Below are 21,974 nucleotides of genomic sequence, written 5' to 3'. Positions count from 1 at the left end.
AATTGATTCTGTTGAATGACTATCTGACTGATGAGCCCCAGCCAGCTCGCTCACGGCATTTATTCATTTTGGGATCAACGCGCAAAATGCTCCAGCTTGCCTCAAAAGTGTCTGAGCCAATACAGACACAGATTTTCTTTTCTTGTTGTTTAGACATCCTACTGCCTGGGGTCCTAATTAGGCAGCATTCACATTTTGCTGTTTTTACGCTTTATGAGAGTGATAAACAGATGCGTTATTATATACAGACACACCTTGCAGTAAATATCAAAAGAGGGCACCCTGAACAATGTACTGTATACCTCATCTTAAAGGAATCAGATCACATATTTGAAAGGCTTTGTTTGCGCATAGAAGTCACATACTGTTGCTTTAAAACCAGGGGCTGGGAAGACATCGATCCATCTAGTTACAGATTATTTTTAATTCTTTAATTCCATTTTCTATAGCGCTTAACCTCACTAGGGCCGTTGGATATGTGGATCCTATCCCACCTGACTTTGGACTGGTCACCACTCAGTCGCAGGGCACATATAGACAAACAAGCATTCACACCTATATGGACAATTATGAGTCTTTGATGAATCGAACATATGCATGGTTTTAGTATATAGGAGGAAGTCAGAGTACATGGAGAAAACCCACACAAGCAAATGGGAGCGCAAGCAAACTGAGCTAAGATCTGAACCCAGAACCTCAAAACTGTGAGGCAGATATGCTCACCGCTGTGCTCCATAGGTATGATTTGTTTGTTCACCTATCGCTCTGCTTATCAATTCGTCTTCTTCAGCAAATGATTGATGAACGTCACATGCAAGTGTATTTTGGTTCTAAACTTTTCCAACATGGGGTCGAGGCAGAAGCACTCCAAAGTTTGGCTTTATTTCACACCAGAGCTGCTTGCAATACTTGCAAGACTTTAATTTTGTCAATTATATCATATATCAATTGGTAGTATTTCATTCCCTGACCCAAGGAGAATCGATAATAAATCAGATTGATTAAGCAATATAGATAATGGAATGTGAATCACTAAATTCTTAACAATTCCCACCCCTATCCGAGGGTCACACTAAAATGTATATAATTATACAGTAAAATTATGTGTGGGTTCAATGTTGCTTTTACAACAATTTCTCTGAGGTTTTTAATTTGTATTCCAGAATTGCATGATGGGCCACAATAAATGCTCTTGCAGGCCATATATGGCCCATGAGCTGTATGTTGCCTACCTTTCAGCTGGAGACAAACTAGATTGGTCCACAAGGGGGAGCCAATGGACAGAAAGAGAGAGAGGAAAACTAGATTGACAGAGTGAGAGCGATTAGATAGATAGATAGATAGATAGATAGATAGATAGATAGATAGATAGATAGATAGATAGATAGATAGATAGATAGATAGATAGACAGACAGACAGACAGACAGACAGACAGACAGACAGACAGACAGACGCATGAAGTTGCACTCCTGCAGTAATTAGGCTGGTACTAAGATGAATGGCGAAATTGAAGGAGTAAAACGGGATTTAAATTGTATTTCATTTGCGTTCAAAGTACGGCAGTAGGCTAATAAAACAATAAAAAGTATCTTACCTGCCTTGTTTTCTTTCCTTTCAGTTTGTTTTCTCCCGCCCTGAAAAAGACAACTATTCCTCCTTAAGAGACGAGCACATTAAAGAAGCCCAAGTGTTGTGCACATGTTGTTCATTCCTGTTCAAAAGTGAAGATCCAAATATGCAAAGAGTCTATGCTCATCATCCCCGAAGAGGAGCAGTCCGTACGGAGCCGAGGAAGTGTTGCATGTTTGCTCACCATCGCAGTAAAATCACATCGCCGGGGGTCCACATCATCAATTGGGCTTATTTGAACGCGCGCACCAGTCATGCTGCGCATCCCGCATCCCACTGAGGCGCAACAGAAGCGACATCCAAAAAGGCATTTACTGTTGGCTTCCCCCCCCCCCCTCCACTCACTCCAAATTGATTGATGCTCCAAACCTCATTTTACATGTTTAGTTATGTGTGTATATGTGTGTACGTATGTATGTCTGTGCGCGTGTATGTGTGTCGTCCCATCATCTCGACTGCCCCCACTGCAGTCCGCTAGAAGGATGCAAAGCAGACTGAGCTGAAGCGCAGGAGGCGCGAGCGCCTTCTCCTTTTGCGCGTGCGTGCGCACACACACACACACACACACACACACACACAAATTATATTACTGGTGCATTCCTCTCAACACAGCTGACCAGGCGTGAAAAGCAATCGTACTCGCTAACGTATTCTATATAATCCTACAACAATCTGCTGATCTGTTCTTCTTCAAACATGTGGCTTAGCATTTAACATTAAAGGTGTCATTATACAAGAAGACAAGTTCCTTTTTCCAAGAAACAGTACCCCAAATACCCTCAACATTAGCCAAAATAGGGGCGGGGGGGAACTGTTGTGTTGTCTTTATGTACAAAAGTATTAGGACACCAGTCCAGGGGCGGCAGAATGGGAGGGGGGGGGCCACTGGGGGACGTGCCTTCCTCTTCTGCCACCTCACGCAACAGAGAAAGCACAGGAAGAAACATGTCTGTCCCACGTTTGACTGAAAAATTAGGGTGTGCCGGTCAACAGTGGCAGTTTCTATGGGCAATATGGGCAGCCGCCGAGGGCGGCATTCTGCGGGGGGCGGCACTCTGACTCACGCTCCGTCCACCTCCGTTGACAATCAGCCATAGGTGCGCAATTGACGGTGATCACACAAGGTACATAAACTTTGAGCTGCTCTTTTGAGAATAAACCAAAACAAAATCTCTGCCAGCACTCCAACCCAACCCTCACCTCATTGACAATTGGCCAAGGGGGCGCAATTGATGCTCATCGCAAAGGGCGCCATCCGGTCCAGGACCGCCTCTGCTGGTCAATACAATTCCAATCAGCTGTATACGTAACACAGTTGGTAACAAATGCCCCACACATCAGAATCATCTTTACTTTGCCAGGTATCTCCAAAAAAACACAAGGAATTTGTCTCCGGTAGTTGGAGCCGCTCTAGTACGACAACAGACAGTCAATTGACAGAGAACACTTTGGAGACATAAAGACATTGAGAAAATCAGTCACTGAGCAATTAAGGGTTGCTAGTTATCTGGTAATGCCGGTATAATTTTTTATTTATTTTTTTGATAATTGTGCAAAAAGACACCTGAGACAAAGAGTGATGGCAGGAACAGGAAGTCACAATTTGAACATTCGTCTAAAGAACGGTAGTATAAAGATTGCTAGACAAGTTTTCTTATGCACAATTATCCCACAGTGGAATCACTACAGTGGTTAGGGACCGAGCCCTCCCGCGAACAACGAAAATCACAGAGTAACTGAAGCCTACACAAAATGTTTTTGAATAAATATGTTAATCTCGCTCGGTACCCTGGTGAGGCATCAGTGGACAAAGGTATTGCCTGACTGACTAGATGAAGCGCTTCCCCTCAGTTTAACACAGGTGCTTGGCACCAAGATCCCACCAGATGACGCCAAAGCAATAGTTTTCTGTAAAACATGGCTTTGACCTGAGCACAAAAACAATGAATAAGCAAGTTTTTCAGGAAATAACAAAGAATAAGTTTAGAAGAAAAACACGGGGGGGGGGGCACTGCAGCTATGTAGAGGTTAACTTTACATGACAAAGTAACACGTTTTACAACAGCACCATCTGGTGGCTCTGAAAGAGCATTATCCAACCCAATGGATAGTTGCTTCTGTATGTGAGGCGACTGCGTTGGAAATCAATACATTTGACAACATAGCCATCCATACATCTACTACTACGTCTACTGTTACTATCGAACTGGAACATCTACAGAATTTGTCCACTGCTATGATATTTTTATGAGATGAGTATCATTCACACAAAGCAGCAGCGTTCTCCCTCTCTAACTCGGGTGAAAAGTACACTGTAACCTCTGTAATCCCGCTTACCTTCCATCAACACACATCCCACAACCTCGACCTTGCACTTTGACACCTGTCAACGTGTGGGTGGGAGGGAATGCGAGTTCATGAAGGTCACACTACTGTGGCTGCCTCAATGGTTCATCCTGCAGTGTACACTTCTGATGAGGGATGCACAAAATGGTCACCTGTTTTTGTTATAACCTGGAGTAATGGATGCAATTTGTATCAAGCATAGGAATCGTTTTGTCGTAATGTCCATCCATCCATTTTCTGAACCGCTTCTCCTAGGGTCGCGGGCGTGCCTATCCCAGCTATCATCGGGCAGGAGGCGGGGTACACCCTGAACTGGTTGCCAGCCAATCGCAGGGCACATACAAACAAACAACCATTCACACTCACATTCACACCTACGGACAATTTAGAGTCTCCAATTAATGCATGTTTTTGGGATGTGGGAGGAAACCGGAGTGCCTGGAGAAAACCCATGCGGGCATGGGGAGAACATGCAAACTCCACACAGGCGGGGATTGAACCCCAGTCCTCAGAACTTTGAGGCTGACGCTCTTACCAGTCGGCCACCGTGCCACACTGTGTGTGTGTGTGTTGTCGTAATATACCACAGCTAAAGGTGCTGAGAGATTTGGGAAGAACCACAGGGAACCATCTCTTGACATTTGCAGATCAGCTTCGAGCCTTTCAAGACATTCCCTGATTGTATTGCCATCACAGTGTTGTTTCTATACCGAAAAAAATAATAATAATAATGAAGCTCCATGTACTTTGGCTGGTACATACTAGGGAAACCTCCGTACTTTTTTTGCGTGTGTCACGTGTTTTTTTTAACATTTTGTTTTACTTCTATCGTCTCAATGTACTAAATATGGCCTGTGAATATTCTCGGTGCATTTAAATCAATCGCAACTGGACTGTTGTGGTTGTCTTAGAGGACGTTTGGCAACTCATCCGAGCAGGCTTCTTCAGTTCATGCAACAATCTGTATGTTTCTCAAAGCCTTGAGAAACATACAGATGAGCCTCACCATTAAACACACAGCTGACAGGAGCTGCATTCCTGTCACGTTCAAGCGTGATGGGAACAACATCAGTTGTGGGATGTTTTCTTCCATAGCACATCACGGATTAATCTTTTTAGTTGTTGTTTCGCGTCATTCCTGGGTTACAGCTACTGTATTCCACAGAGCTGACCCTTAGTGGGGAAATAGCCAGGGCCCTCGTCATAGGCTCAACGATGAATGAAAGCATTATCCCGCAATCAGCAGAAAGGCGCTTGACGATTTGCGCAGATCACAAATGCAATTTTGCGCTCCTGTGTTAAGTAATTTATTAATCTATTATTGGTGCAAAAGGGGATTCAGTATGCTCCAAGTGGGACTCCATCATCGACTCCCTATTATATGCGGCTGGATATAAAATTGGGTTGTAATAGGATATTTGCGTATACTACTAATGTGGGTAGAGCTGATATTAATTTTTCATCGGCCCCCTGTGGGATAAAGCGAGCCACGTCGGACATCTAGTAGGCTGTTTGCTATTCTCCCAACTAAGTGGCCAAATCACATGAGCATACATCAGGACAGACAGAACGCACAGAGGGAGATCCATCACAGACACACACGAATGCCATGACATGTTGTTCAGGTAGCATTTATGCACGTATATTCTGTCTTACTTTGGCTAATCTTCACTCCTCTCCTTTCCAGTGCATGTGTCCACTATTCTAACTGTTCCTCCACCTGCTCCCTGCAGATCGCAATGTCATCTGCGAACATCATGGTCCATGTGGTTCCAGTCTAACCTCATCACCATCCACAGTTCCTCTCTTGGTACTCTGTCATAGGCTTTCTCTAAATCTACAAAGACACAATGTAGCTCCTTCTGATCGTCTCTAAACCTTTCCATCAACACCCTCAAGGCAAATAATGCATCTGTGGTACTCTTTCTAGGCATGAAACCATACTATTGCTCACTAATACTCACTTCTGTCCTGAGTCTAGCCTCCACTACTCTTTCGCATAACTTCATTGTGTGACTCATCAACTTTATTCCTCTATAGTTCCCACAGCTCTGCACATCACCCTTGTTCTTAAAAATGGGCACCAGCACACTTTTCCTCCATTCCTCAGGCATCTTCTCACCTGCTAGAATTTAGTTGAACAAGCTGGTCAAAAACTCCACAGCCACCTCTCCTAGACGCTTCCATAACTCCACAGGAATGTCATCAGGACCAACTGCCTTTCCATTTTTCATCCTCTTTAATGCCTTTCTAACTTCCCCCTTACTAATCATTGCCAATTCCTGATCCATCACAGTTGCCTCTTCTACTCTTCCTTCTGTCTCACTTTCCTCATTCTTTTAACTCCTCAAAGTATTCTTTCCAACTATCCAGCATGCTGCTGGCACCAGTCAACACATTTCCATCTCTATCCTGAATGACCCTAACCTGCTGCACATCATTCCCATCTCTATCTCTGCCTGGCCAACCTGTATAGATCTTTCGCTCCTTCTTTTGTTTCCAACCTGGCATACATGTCATCATATGCCTCTTGTTTGGCCTTTGCCACCTCTACCTTTGCCCTACGTCGCATCTCCATGTATTCCTCTCTCCTCTCTTCAGTCCTCTCAGTGTCCCACTTCTTCTTAGTTAACCTCTTGTATGATTTCCTGTACTTTGAAGTTCCACCACCAAGTCTCCTTCTCCCCCTTTCCTACCAGAAGATACACCAAGTACTCTCCTGCCTGTCTCTCTGCTCACCTTGGCTGTAGTGGTGCCGTCTTCTGGAAGCTCCTTTCCCCTACCACTTCCTTACAATCAGTAACCTCCTTCAGATGACATCGTCTTCAAAAGATGTAATCCACCTGCGTGCTTCTACCTCTGCTATTATAGGTCACCCTATGTTCCTGCCTCTCCTGGAAGAAAGTGTTCAGTCCAGCTATTTCCATAATTTTTGCAAAGTCTACCACCATCTGTCCCTCCAAGTTCCTTTCCTGTATACCGTACTTACCCATTACTTCTTCATCACCCCTGTTTCCTTCACCAACATGTCCATTAGAATCTGCACCAATCACAACTCTCTCTCTGTCTGGGATGCTCAGAACTACTTTGTCTAGCTCCTTCCAGAATTTCTCTTTCACCTCTTAGTCACATCCTACCTGTGGATCATAGCCACTAATTACATTACATAACACCCTCAATTTCAGCCTCATCACTCGATGTGACACTCTTTTCAGATCCAAGACATTCTTAGCTAGGGTTGGACATCGTTTGAACTTCAGCGATTCTGGTCCCGATTCCGGTTCCTTATTTCAATTCCGGTTCCAAACAATTCTCGAGTCAGATTCTTTTTGGGGGCTGGTTCAAAAATGTTTGCATGGTTTAAATAAAAGGTGTCTAAATTATGAACATCCATTTTCTTAGCAGCCCGCAGCATAGACTAAAATTAACATTCTTTATAACCAGTATCAATATCACACCTATGAACTAAAAGGCAATGTGTGTGGAACTAACCCAATTGACTTAATATTCATTAATTAATGTTTCGGATAAAGCAACTCTTTAGTTCATTTCTTGCAAGAAAGAACAGAGATTGTACAGAGCAGATCTACTAAATCCAATATACAAGGTCTACTGACTAACAGTTGCTGTTGTCACACTTAACTACACACAACATTAAACATGAGGCGCCTCGGGATCACAAACAATAGTTTACAGATACAGTACTTGCAACAGTGCCTTGCATGATGGGCCATATGCCGCTTCACCATGAGGGCAAAAGGTATTATCTGATCACGTGTAGATTCTGTTAAATTTCCATTACAGTAGTTAAACAGTTTAGCTCAATGATTCTCAAAGTATGGTACGCGGGCTCGCTCTAGTGGTATGGAAAAGAATAACTGACTTAGATACAAATACAATTTACAACATTTAAAACATAAAATTCAATGTACCAGTAACACATAACAGCTTGTGGCATTGCATACAGCCTGTTTAAAAAAAATTCAAAAGCCAGTCCTTTAGATTCCCCCCCCCCCCATTTACAGTACTGGCAGCGTGGTGAAAGACCAGGTCAGCACATCTGCCTCCCAATTCTGAGGACCGGGGTTCAAATCCGGCCTCGCCCATGTGGAGTTTTCATGTTCTCCCCGTGCCTGCGTGGGTTTTCGCCGGGTACTCCGGTTTCCTCCCACATCCCAAAAACGTGTGGTAAGTTAATTGAAGACTCTATATTGCCCGTAGGTGTAAATGTGAGTGTGAATGGTTGTTCTTTTTTTATATGTGCCCTGCGATTATCTGGCGACAAGTTCAGGGTGTACTCCGCCTCTCGCCCAGTGTCAGCTGGGCTAGGCTCCAGCATGCCCCCGACCCTAGTGAGGATAAGTAGTATGGAAAATGAATGAATTAATGTACGGTACTTTTTTTTTCTTTTTAATTAAATCTTTTAATAACACTTCAGTTGTGTTTAATTTTTAAGTAATGTACAATCCATTTGCATTTCATCTTTTAGAACTGTTCATTTATTTTTACCTAACACCTTAAGGACAGTTTTTCTGAAGCGCAGTCTTAATGTTCAAAATGTGCATAATGTTACAGTGCCAAACAATAATAAATACAGGGATACTTTTTAGGAATAAAACCGCTGTCTCATTTTTTATGAACACTGAGGCCTATCACGTTACTGTAATTTAAAGTTGGTCATTATAGTGGTACTTGGAGAGCCAAGTATATTTGGAGGTGGTACTTGGTGTAAAAACTATGAGAACCAGTGGTGTAGCTGTTTTTGTGTCACAATAACATCAGTGGACACAGCAATACACTCAGTCCCTCTTCTTCTTTTCCTTTCGGCTTGTCCCTTTAGGGGTCACCACAGCGCGTCATCCTTTTCCATGTAAGCCTACAGTATCTCCTGCATCCTCCTCTCAAACACCAACTGCCCTCATGTCTTCCCTCACGACATCCATCAACCTTCTCTTTGGTCTTCCTCTAGCTCTCTTGCTTGGCAGCTCCATCCTCATCATCCTTCTACCAATATACTCATTATTTCTCCTTTGGACGTGTCCAAACCATCGAAGTCTGCTCTCTCGAACTTTGTCTCCAAAACATCGAACCTCAACATCTTCATTTCCGCCACCTCCAGCTTTGCTTCCCGTTGTCTTTTCAGTGCCACTGTCTCTAAGCCGTACATCATGGCTGGCCTCACCACTGTTTTATAAACTTTGCCCTTCATCCTAGCAGAGACTCTTCTGTCACATAACACACCTGACACCTTCTTCCACACGTTCCAAACTGCTTGAACCAGTTTCTTCACTTACTAACCACACTCACCATTGCTCTGGTTATGTTGCATTTAAAGTCCTCCACCCTTGCTATCTCTTCTCCCTGTCACCTCACTCTTCCGACTCCACCCCTCTCATTTATGCACATATATTCTGTTTTACTTTGGCAAATCTTCATTCCTCTCCTTTTCAGTGCATGCCTCAATCTTTCAAACTGTTCCTCCACCTGCTCCCTGCTTTCACTGCAGATCACAATGTCATCTGCAAACACCATGGTCCACGGGGATTCCAGTCTAACCTCATCTGTCAACCTATCCATCACCACTGCAAACAAGAAGGGGCTCAGGCCTGAACCTTTATGCAGTCCCACCTCCACCTTAAATTCATCTGTCACACCTACAGCACACTTCACCGCTGTTCTGCTGCCCTCGTACATGTCCTGTATTATTCTAACATACTTCTTTGCCACTCCAGACTTCCACATGCAGTACCACAGTTCCTCTCTGGGTACTCTGTCATAGCCGTTCTCTTTATCTACAAAGACACAATGTAGCTCCTTCTGACCTTCTCTGTACTTTTCCATCAACACCCTCAAGGCAAATAATGCATCTGTGGTACTCTTTCTAAGCATGAAACCATACTGTTGCTCGCAAATACTCACTTCTGTCCTGAGTCGAGCCTCCACTACTCTTTCCCATAACTTCGTTGTGTGGCTCATCAACTTTATTCCTCTAGAGTGCCCACAGCTCTGCGCATCACCCTTGTTCTTAAAAATGGGCACCAGCACACTTTTCCTCCATTCCTCAGGCACCTTCTCACACGCTTCAATTATATTGAACAAGCTGGTCAAAAACTCCACAGCCACCTCTCCTTGATGCTTCCATACCTTCACAGGTATGACATCAGGACCAACTGCCTTTCCATTTTTCATCCTCTTTAATGCCTTGCTAATCATTGCCACTTCCTGGCCCACCACACTTACCACTTCTACTCTTCCTTCTCTCTTATTTTCCTCATTCATCAACTCCTCAAAGTATTCTTTTCATCGATCTAACACACTACTGGCACCAGTCAACATATTTCCATCTCTATCCTTAATCACCGTAACCTGCTGCACATCCTTTCCATCTCTATCCCTCTGTCTGGCCAACCTGTATAGATCCTTTTCTCCTTCTTTAGTATAGATCTTCTTTTCTCCTTTTCTCCAACCTGGCATACATGTCATCATATGCCTCCTGTTTGACTTTTGCCATCTCTACGTTTGCAATATGTCGCATATCAATGTATTCCTTTCGCCTCTCCTCGGTCCTCTCAGTGTCCCACTTCTTCTGCAACCGGTTGACGGCGCCGGTGGTGGACGTTTTTTAACCCGGGCCACGACCGATCCGGTATGGAATTCTTTGGATGAACGCTCATATTTGTTTGGCAAAGTTTTGAGCCGGATGCCCTTCCTGACGCAACCCTCTGCATTTATCCGGGCTTGGGACCGGCCTACAGTTTGCACTGGCTTGTGCCCCGCATAGGGCTGCATTTACACTCAGTGCCTGAAGCTTCATTAACAATTGTGGGTTGGACGGCTGCGAATTGTGAATCCAGCTCCCGATGCCTAAATGTCAATATAAAAGGGCGCAGCTCACAGCACTGGACACATTGTCATAGAATGGTCGGGTCTGTCGCCTGCTGCCATATTGATTGACTGGAGCTGGCAATGTGGACGGAGTGGGAATATACATCACTGACAAATCAGGACAGGGATTGTCAGCAATTTCCCTCATTTGCATTCCAAGTTGTGATGCATTGACAGGCTCCTTTGTGTCCTCAAACAACCCTCTCCTTCCTTTTAGTAAAGTTTTCCGATAGCCATATTAGATTTTAAAAAAAATAAAAAAATAAATAAAAAAAAACAGTACTCATATTGAGTACCGGTAAATTAAAATGTTTTCCATTTAAAAGTTACATATTTTTTTTACCTAAATTAATGCTTTAAAACAAGCAATTCTTAAAGATTAAATGCAAATGTTTTGAACTTTAAAGTTAAATACAACTGAACTTTAGGCAGTGATTCTTTCGGTTACCAGTAGCGGGAGCTCGCATACCACTAGTGGTACTTTTACCACACTTTGAGAATCACTGCTCTACAAGTCTCCAATATCGTCAGAAAAGGTTGCTGGATTTTTTGCGCATCGCTTAAAAAAAAAGTTTTTAAAAGTTTTTAAAGAGTCTGTGGGGGAGTTGGAAAAGTCGCAAAGACAGAAATAAAGTTGCCAAGTTGGCAACACGCCTTCGTGCCGCTACCATCTGACATGGTAACGAAAGCCGTACTGGGTATTTGCATGAGACAGAACCACCCTCTTTATGTTTAATCTAATCTAGAAAACAAAAATGTTTTAAAATGTGTTGTTTTTTTTTTTAAAGATTAAAACCTCTTCTGCTGGCTGTATTTGCATTCTTATTTTTAGTATACTGTTGTTTTTTTTTTTTTATAAACACTTCCACATACGTGATATATTGAGTGTACTGTCCCAGCAGCAACACTAAATGGGGGCAGAAATGTCTAATTCATACAATTTCACCTCAATTTAACACTCAGTGTCTTACCTCCAATTTACATTGCAGAAGCAGGATCCAGTACCCCAGGAACACTGAGTCTGACCCCGCTGTGCCCCCCACCCAATGAATGAAGCTCATCCATCCATCAATTTTCTGTAATGCTTTATCCTCACATACAATGCTATAATTATTAAAATTGTGTACCGACACAATATGCAGAACTAATGCACGTGGCTCTACATTCAAGTCAGATTTGTTGTATTTTGTATAAATGGTTCAACAGTCGGTAAGGTGCATTTCACAATTCCTGGCAACGAGTCAGTCCACTCTGCAACACACGCGGTGTAACACATCCTGTAAGCGGTAAAGTCCGGCCTTCACAATAAAAACGCGCTTGTAAAATAACTCTGTTACACCACAGGATCCTTTGATGCTTTGCACCACTAAAAGCAGAGGTCAAGGTTTGTTGATGTAGGCCCTGAGCTCGAAGTTAACATCCACCCGACTGGAGGCAGTCAGAAACAATAAACGATGACCACGAACAATGTTGCATTATTACAAGGTAAGACTTCTGGTCAAGAAATGTTGCTGGCATAGGTTATGAGTTATAATAGCAGCCTGCCAGACCGGCTTCAGTTGAATCGACAACGTTCTGTACCTTCAACATTGGCTTGACTTATGACAGAAGGGCAACAGTAAAGATGTAAGACTTTTTGCAAAGTTGCTCAAAAGTTGAAATTGCTATGTGAGGATGTAATGCGGCGGCTGCTTGACAGTGAAGTGGGTCAGTATGTGACGCAGTGTATTAATCACATTATTGTCTTGGTGGTCGTCCAAACGCACAGCAAAGCAGCGCAGATGGCCAATGATGATGTCCCGGTGTTTATGGATGATTGCTGCTAAATCATACTGCACCATGATGTTACCCTTTGGGTAATAACATGACGCACGCGTGCGGGCGCGCGCGCACACACACGCACATGCACACAAACACACACAATAAGTATATTACATACAGGACAAAACTGATGCATGTCCACGGAGCAAAAGCCTTCACCTTGAAAGAATCTTGCATTATTGATGTCACTTTTAGACAGGGCTTCAACGAGTTACTTACTAAATATTCATCAGTGATGAATCAGGCAGCAGGTGGAGCGTTTTGCACCCTTGTTGAGTCACCTCGTGCAGTATGTTGACAGTGTGAGCACATAACAGTTTGTTGTCCCAAAAGCACCCCCGGGGGCCAAACGGTCCACATATTCGTGGTCGCCTCTGTGCGGACCGCAGGCTGACAATGTCGGATCTCCTCCACTATTGTACTTAAGTAGATTTTTCAGATATCTGTACTCTACTTGATAAAAAGTCCTTAGAAAAATTTGAAGAAAGACACTGTATGTGTACTTTCTTCTCGCTTGTTACCAGTGCTTTTCTCAACGTCCGCAGATGATGACGTAAAAAAATACGTAAAGGGAGAGAGGTGACGTCTACCATGGTCGAGATCTTGATTGAGTTATTGAGATCTCTTGGGGACGACGCGGAGGGACGTAAATCAGGCAGTATTAACAATGACGCAACAGATTCAGAGTAGCAAGATATTCCACATTCATTTATTGCCTTCATCCATCCATCCATCCATCCATTTTCTGAGCCGCTTCTCCTCACTAGGGTCGTGGGCGTGCTGGAGCCTATCCCAGCTATCATTGGGCAGGAGGCGGGGTACACCCTGAACTGGTTGCCAGGCAATCGCAGGGCACATACAAACAAACAACCATTCGCACTCACAGTCACGCCTACGGGCAATTTAGAGTCTCCAATTCATGCATGTTTTTGGAGGAAACCGGAGTGCCCGGAGAAAACCCACGCAGGCACGGGGAGAACATGCAAACTGCACACAGGCGGGGACGGGGATTGAACCCCGCACCTCAGAACTGTGAGGCTGACGCTCTAACCAGTCGGCCACCGTGCCGCCATTTCTTATTTATTATTTTATTATTATTTATTTTTAAAAAATTAAAAATAAAATTTTGGTTGTCGGCAACATGAATGATTCCTGCAATACAGTGGTGCCTTGAAATACGAGTGACCCAGCTTGAGTTTTTTATGTGCAAAAATTTGAGATACAAGCGCTGTATGGTCACAGTGAGCGCAACTCAGCTCAACTCAGCTCACTTCAAAACAAGCAGGAGCATTTCGGTTTATAGCGAATAATTTTTCAAAAAAGTGGCTGTTCTGTTTATTGCCACTCGCAATTGCAGTTGACTGTCAACCTAAACATAAAACAAAGAGAATACTGCATTGTGCATTTAAAACAACTGCACAGCTTTGCTTAGGAAAGTCCGCCTAGCTTAATGCTAACAAGACAGGCTAACGTATAGCATCTATGTGGCAGTGTTATAACCCTTTAAGCAACATATATGAAGAGCACAAACTGTGCAGCAAGACATGTAGACAGACCCCATAAAAATACTGACAGCAAAACTTTCTCGTCCAAAAAAAAATAATAATTACTGCAGCTTACTGAGTGAGCTTAGTTGTGGCCGTCTCCATGTATATCGGTATGTCTGTATTATACAGCCCCTTGGTGGCCAACGCGTGCACACCAAAAGGATACGCACCATCACAATGAATTTTGTCTCAGTTAAAAGTTTTAGCAAAGCTGTAGTAACACATTGTTTTAATAGTCTGTACAGTGATTTTATTTATCTATTTTTAATTTCAGTACAAATACTTTGCAAGTTAATATAAAAGGAACTACTTTGTGTGCAGAGGTTGCTGTTGTCTTCTTTTTCCCATTGTGCCAAGTTATCAAAACAGGCATTATTATTATCAGCATTATCATCATCATTATGTTTTTTTAAACATCCCACGGGTCGGCACACAAACGATCGGGGCTGAGGATAGATACACGAAGTCCGCGGACATACAGTAGTTAAGTTGCCTGGAGCCTCATGTACAAAAGGTGGGTACGCACAAAAACGTGGCGTCCGTTCTTTTTCAAAGTTCAGATGTATCAAGAGTGACATGACCGTGGAAATGTGCGGTGCCTCACGCCAACTGCATGGCTGGCGTACGCACGTTTCTGCTGCTTTTGCTGCTTTGGCGACACTTAGCGATGCTGGGAAACTGTTCTCATAAATCTGCACACCAGAGACACATGATTAATTAGCACTGATGAACAATTCATGCCCGGCAACATTTGATTTCAACAATGCAATTGAGGCAAGGACTGAGAATTCATTTGTTAACCAGTGTATTTAATGAACCACTGATATTTGTGGACACCTATTAATTGATCAAGGCGATCATTTATGCCGCCTATTGCCCTCACAATCGCTTTGTGACTCCAGCACATGCACTGATAAAAAGAGTCCTCTGAATTTACTTCATTTGAACATGTAAATCAGTTGCACATGATTAAAATGTGTTTAAATTGACATAATTTACCCATCTTCTCCTTAAAAAAAAAAATACAAGATTTTTTTTTGTCACTGTGCGTGTCCTCTCCTGTGTATTCAAATAAAAAATTGAGTCATAAAAAAGGAGTCAAAGTTTTTACATATCCTCGTTGATATGCTGATGTGCTTCTATTTGAATTCGAAATATTTATTACTAAGACCACACATACAACATTTACACACAAACCTTTATCTCACAGAGCTGAGTGTAGGTTACTGTATGAACACATTTGTTATGAGTTATAAAAAATACATGGTATTAACCTTGTGGGGTGATCATAGTCAGCCTGAGAGAGCACCGTCACCCACGATCGCAGCGATTCTCTCCTCGAACGGAGTGAGGCACTCTGCACCGGTTCTTCCGCCTTTTTTGGCAACACTTTGGCGGTGGGCAGCTGTCATCCGCTTCACATCCACCTTAATGTCTCACCACTTCTTTTTTAGTTCAGCGCTATTCTGTCTCCACAGCATTGACAGCCGCACACGCGCTGTCCCATTCGCTCCTCTTTCGCGTGTTGTTAACACCGGAGGACAGCGTCCCAAAGAGGATTTTCGTGCGCACCTCCACTTCATTGAGTAACTTCACATTCAGAAAAATTATTTTTCTTCATTACCTTGCTCATTTTCCTTTTTTTCCTGATCATGCAGAGATCGGCATCTCAGGTGCAGGGTTCATTTAAATATGATTTGCATATTCAAATGTGGGCGTGGACAGGGAGGAGTCGGCTACTCCGACATGTGCGCTCATTTCCATTGCTCATTGATTGGAATGTACGAAGGAAAATGTGCTTGGGTTCATGAGTACGCAGTTTCATACGTCGGAATATTTTTGTGCGTACGACGTTTTCTGGATTTGAGCGTACGCCATGTTTTAGGAGGAAATCCACGCAAGTCTTTGTACATGAGGCCCCTGCTCACTCTGTATTTAATAAGGGTACCCGCTCATATTGTGCGTTGCCACACCGGCCAAGAGCAGTGACAATGCCCCACTCACGTGCGGATGGCTGTGATTTGCTTACGCATCGTCTTCTTGTCTCCATGCGAGACTGTCATTGTGCCACATTTAAAAGGAATGAGAGGAACCGCTTTGATTGGACCTGATTGAGATTGGCTGTGTTCACTCCCACAGCAGTGAAAACCTCCCCCGCCTCCGCACAGAATTACACCGGTCACGAAAATAGAGTCCAGTATGATCAATGAATAGCTTTTTCCTCAACAGGGCCCATTTATCACTTTCATATGAAATAAATCTGATGCAACCACTGAAGAATTTATTGTTATTTTGTGTTATGTGTGCTTTAGATTTCAATATTTGGGGGATTTTTACAACAGTTCCTTATTTTTAGAGTTGCATGGCAGGCAGGATCAAAAGCTCTCATGGGCTGTGTATGGCGGGCAATAGTCACAGTTGCTTTTGCACTTCCATGTGTATGAACGAGCGTATCATTAACCTTAGAGTGTTGTTTATCCTACTTCCTTTAGCTTCAAGACGAGATTAATCAACAATTTCTAAAAAAAAAAAAAAAAAAAAAAAAAAAAAAAAAGACCAAATCGTAAACATCAAATGAATCTTTTATCATGCCCATCGCTAGTCTTTAGACATGTGCGAGGTGCGTCTGAGCAAATGTACAGTATTTTGTTTGCTGACATGGTATACATAGGCCAACAGGAAGAGTACATCTGGCTGTAGAAATGGCACACAAGCGTCCAAGCGATAACACGAGAGAGCAGAACACCAATCGATGTTCTCAAGAAGAGTCTCAAGAGTGCTCAAGTCCACGCTCACAAACAAGATCAAACAACAACGTGCGGTATAAATGCGATTGAAGATGGCCACCTGACCTTCTATTTGTGGAACGCACTGGGCTTTCCTGAGGCAATCTCCAATGCCATTCGGAATTGAAAATGAGTCATGTGCCTGCAGAGGAACATTTGAATGATCGCTCACTCAAAGTGTATTTCTCCCCTCCACTATTGTGGTCCGTGTGCCACTCACCACCTCAGACTTGATTAGAGGGTTACATAGCACCAATTACAAAAGAGCCCCTCCCTCCCTTTAGAGTTGTCTGCAGTCTTTACACTTCGTCTTAGCAACTTTGAGTGCATGACCTCCATCAACACTGAGGGACTTAAAAAGGCTTCTTTATATTTATTCTTTAGAACTAAAGGGCTGTTCATATGATAGTGTTCTTTGTGCCATTTGTTTGCATTAAAATTACATTTTCCAAATAAGTCTCATGTTTTCAAAATCGGCACCATTATTCTATTCCCTCCATCAATCCATTTGCTACAGCACTTGTCCTTATTAGGCCTGGTACAAACACAAACACAATGGGGCTGCTTTTGTCCAGATTTTGCCCCTTCCCGACCAAGGGCGACAAACGTCAGATGATTTTATGTTTCTGTGATTATCGCTCGGAGGTGTGTTCAGAGTGAATTTGTCCCAATAATAGGATCCAAAACTATATATAAATATTAAACAGGTTCCGGAGAACTCCTGACTCATGACTCAGTGAATTGTAACATAAAACAGAATATAGCCATTCAAGAAGTGACCTAACTGAGGAACAAGGAAGTGAGCGTGGATTTGAAAAAAAAAAAAAAAAAAAAAAAACTACCTACCTGAAACACAAAATCCGGTGGACCTCAGAAATGGAGGACCAGTTCGTGGAGTGGTGGGAAGTCCAGGAGTGCTTTTTTAACGTCTCCTCCAAACTCTTTTTTTTTGTTTGTTTTAGTTTGGTATTTTTCTATAAAATATAGTCCCAACAATTTCATCATTCGCTCCTCTTGTGTGTCCTTTTCCATGTTCTTATCTTTCCCGGTTGTTGCTATGCCTCTTCTTCATTTTTGTCAGATCATGTTTGCAAATGTGAAGTCGAAGTCAAAGAAGAAGAAGAGGTGGAAAGCGGGTTCTTCGGCAGAAAGGGAAGAGGAAAACACAGAGCCTAGAACTGAATGTGGGGACTTTGAATGTTGGGACTATGACAGGAAAATCTCGGGAGTTGGTTGACATGATGATTAGGAGAAAGGTTGATATATTGTGTGTCCAGGAGACCAGGTGGAAAGGCAGTAAGGCTAGAAGTTTAGGGGGAGGGTTTAAATTATTTTACCATGGTGTAGATGGGAAGAGAAATGGAGTCGGGGTTATTTTAAAAGAAGAGTTGGCTAAGAATGTCTTGGAGGTGAAAAGAGTATCAGATCGAGTGATGAGGCTGAAATTTGAAATTGAGGGTGTTATGTGTAATGTGATTAGTGGCTATGCCCCACAGGTAGGATGTGACCTAGAGGTGAAAGAGAAATTCTGGAAGGAGCTAGATGATGTAGTTCTGAGCATCCCAGACAGAGAGAGAGTCGTAATTGGTGCAGATTGTAATGGACATGTTGGTGAAGGTAATAAGGGTGATGAAGAAGTGATGGGTAAGTACGGTATCCAGGAAAGGACAGATGGTGGTAGACTTTGCAACAAGGATGCAAATGGCTGTAGTGAACACTTTTTTCCAGAAGAGGCACGAACATAGGGTGACCTACAAGAGCGGAGGTAGAAGCACACAGGTGGATTACATCTTGTGCAGACGATGTAATCTGAAGGAGGTTACCAACTGTAAGGTAGTGGTAGGGGAGAGTGTGGCTAGACAGCATAGGATGGTGGTGTGTAAGATGACTCTGGTGGTGGGGAGGAAAATTAGGAAGACAAAGGCAGAGAAGAGAACCATGTGGTGGAAGCTGAGACAGGACGAGTGTTGTGCAGCTTTTCGGGAAGAGGTGATACAGGCTCTCGGTGGACGGGAAGAGCTTCCAGAAGACTGGACCACTGCAGCCAAGGTGATCAGAGAAGCAGGCAGGAGAGTACTTGGTGTATCTTCTGGCAGGAAAGGAGAGAAGGAGACTTGGTGGTGGAACCTCACAGTACAGGAAATCATACAAGGAAAACGGTTAGCTAAGAAGAAGTGGGACACTGAGAGGACCGAGGAGAGGCGAAAGGAATACATTGAGATGCGACACAGGGCAAAGGTAGAGGTGGCAAAGGCAAAACAAGAGGCATATGATGACATGTATGGCAGGTTGGACACTAAAGAAGGAGAAAAGGATCTATACAGGCTGGCCAGACAGAGGGATAGAGATGGGAAGGATGTGCAGCAGGTTAGGGTGATTAAGGATAGAGATGGAAATATGTTGACTGGTGCCAGCAGTGTGCTAGGTAGATGGAAAGAATACTTCGAGGAGTTGATGAATGAGGAAAATGATAGAGAAGGGAGAGTAGAAGAGGCAAGTGTGGTGGACCAGGAAGTGGCAATGATTAGTAAGGGGGAAGTTAGAAAGGCATTAAAGAGAATGAAAAATGGAAAGGCAGTTGGTCCTGATGACATTCCTGTGGAGGTATGGAAGCATCTAGGAGAGGTGGCTGTGGAGTTTTTGACCAGCTTGTTCAATAGAATTCTAGTGCGTGAGAAGATGCCTGAGGAATGGAGGAAAAGTGTACTGGTGCCCATTTTTAAGAACAAAGGTGATGTGCAGAGCTGTGGCAACTATAGAGGAATAAAGTTGATGAGCCACACAATGAAGTTATGGGAAAGAGTAGTGGAGGCTAGACTCAGGACAGAAGTGAGTATTTGCGAGCAACAGTATGGTTTCATGCCTAGAAAGAGTACCACAGATGCATTATTTGCCTTGAGGATGTTGATGGAAAAGTACAGAGAAGGTCAGAAGGAGCTACATTGTGTCTTTGTAGATCTAGAGAAAGCCTATGACAGAGTACACAGAGAGGAACTGTGGTACTGCATGCGGAAGTCTGGAGTGGCAGAGAAGTATGTTAGAATAATACAGGACATGTACGAGGGCAGCAGAACAGCGGTTAGGTGTGCTGTCGGTGTGACAGAAGAATTTAAGGTGGACGTGGGACTGCATCAGGGATCAGCCCTGAGCCCCTTCCTTTTTGCAGTGGTGATGGATAGGCTGACAGATGAGGTTAGACTGGAATCCCCGTGGACCATGATGTTTGCAGATGACATTGTGATCTGCAGTGAAAGCAGGGAGCAGCTGGAGGAACAGTTAGAAAGATGGAGGCATGCACTGGAAAGAAGAGGAATGAAGATTAGCCGAAGTAAAACAGAATATATGTGCATGAATGAGAGGGGTGGTGGGGGAAGAATGAGGCTACAGGGAGAAGAGATGGCAAGGGTAGAGGACTTTAAATACTTGGGGTCAACCGTCCAGAGCAATGGTGAGTGTGGTCAGGAAGTGAAGAAACGGGTCCAAGCAGGTTGGAACGGGTGGAGGAAGGTGTCAGGTGTGTTATGTGACAGAAGAGTCTCTGCTAGGATGAAGGGCAAAGTTTATAAAACAGTGGTGAGGCCAGCCATGATGTATGGATTAGAGACAGTGGCACTCAAGAGAAAACAGGAAGCAGAGCTGGAGGTGGCGGAAATGAAGATGTTGAGGTTCGCTCTCGGAGTGACCAGGTTGGATAAAATTAGAAATGAGCTCATCAGAGGGACAGCCAAGGTTCGATGTTTTGGAGACAAAGTTAGAGAGAGCAGACTTCAATGGTTTGGACACGTCCAGAGGAGAGAGAGTGAGTATATTGGTAGAAGGATGATGAGGATGGAGCTGCCAGGCAAGAGAGCTAGAGGAAGACCAAAGAGAAGGTTGATGGATGTCGTGAGGGAAGACATGATGGCAGTTGGTGTTCGAGAGGAGGATGCAGGAGATAGGCTCTCATGGAAAAGGATGACGCGCTGTGGCGACCCCTAACGGGACAAGCCGAAAGGAAAAGAAGAAGATGTTTGCAAATGTGAGTGCGAGTGGTTGTTTGTTTCTATGTGCCCTGCGATTGGCTGGCGACCAGTTCAGGGTGTACCCCGCCTTTCGCCCAAAGATAGCTGGGACGGGCTCCAGCACGCCGGCGACCCGAGTGAGGATAATCTGACATTTGGTGAGAGGTGAGGTACGGTCACACCCCGCTCCCACAGTAACGGCGCTCTGTGCAGCCGCACAAGTCGCATATGCCAGAATACGCCGCTGTGCAGAGGTACAGCAATACAAGATATTACCGCCAGTAGGTTCTCCTCGACTGTCTGCCCTTGTGAATCTGTTCAGCAGGTTTATCATGCCCTTTGACTGGACTCAGGTTCTCTGCATAACTCAAGAGTGAACCTACTATACATTGAGACGGCTCACCTCCACGCTTTACTGCAAATGATCAGCCCCCATCGCATTTTCACAAGACGGCAGGGTGCTTGTCAGATGAGCGAAATCGTGCAGCGGGAAGCCCTTTCCGACAATCCGAATGAGTCGTTTCACGCATCCGTCCTGTCGAGAGAGAGAGCAGGGAGCCGACCCGACGAAACAAAGAGTCGTTTCCCATTCTGCTCAGGCTTTGTTGTTTTTCCTTTTCTCACTCTTATCTTCTTTTGCGCTTTGCCACTGACATTAACATTGGAGCTTTATTGATCAGCACTCTGCAGGAGCTTGTCAGATAGATTAAATCACCTGACCCGGGCTTGGTCCCTTCTAGATCAGTCCAACATGTTCCACAGAGGCATGCATTACTGCCTTATCTGATGGCCTCCTTCGCTCAATATTGAATATCATATTTTCAGGGGATGTGCTTTTCATCACATGGACACGATGTGTTCACAGTCTTCTCTTATGCCGATGTGTATATGGAATGGAAACTCAAAACAGGCCGGATATGAAAAAAAGGTGAGATTAGATTGTGGCGTTCTCTACAGG

The 21,974-nt window shown here is 43.8% G+C and overlaps 1 protein-coding gene across 2 annotated transcripts in view; it reads right to left on the bottom strand.

Annotated features, from left to right (window-relative positions):
- Window positions 1-21,974, bottom strand: part of grik4 (glutamate receptor, ionotropic, kainate 4) — a 408,097-nt gene that overhangs the window by 382,734 nt on the left and 3,389 nt on the right. The window contains exon 1 of one of the 2 annotated variants that reach the window (XM_061782687.1): window positions 1,596-2,070. The exons of the other annotated variant lie outside the window; for it this stretch is intronic. The gene's annotated coding sequence lies outside the window, so the exon portion shown is untranslated. Of the gene's footprint in view, window positions 1-1,595; window positions 2,071-21,974 lie in introns of those variants that run through there. 2 annotated transcript variants of the gene reach the window in all.

This window comes from Phyllopteryx taeniolatus, chromosome 8 (genome assembly GCF_024500385.1).
Source record: "Phyllopteryx taeniolatus isolate TA_2022b chromosome 8, UOR_Ptae_1.2, whole genome shotgun sequence".
In the NCBI taxonomy this organism is placed as follows: Eukaryota; Metazoa; Chordata; class Actinopteri; order Syngnathiformes; family Syngnathidae; genus Phyllopteryx; species Phyllopteryx taeniolatus.
Note: the sequence above shows the minus strand (reverse complement) of the source record. Positions and strands in the feature narration are given on the sequence as shown.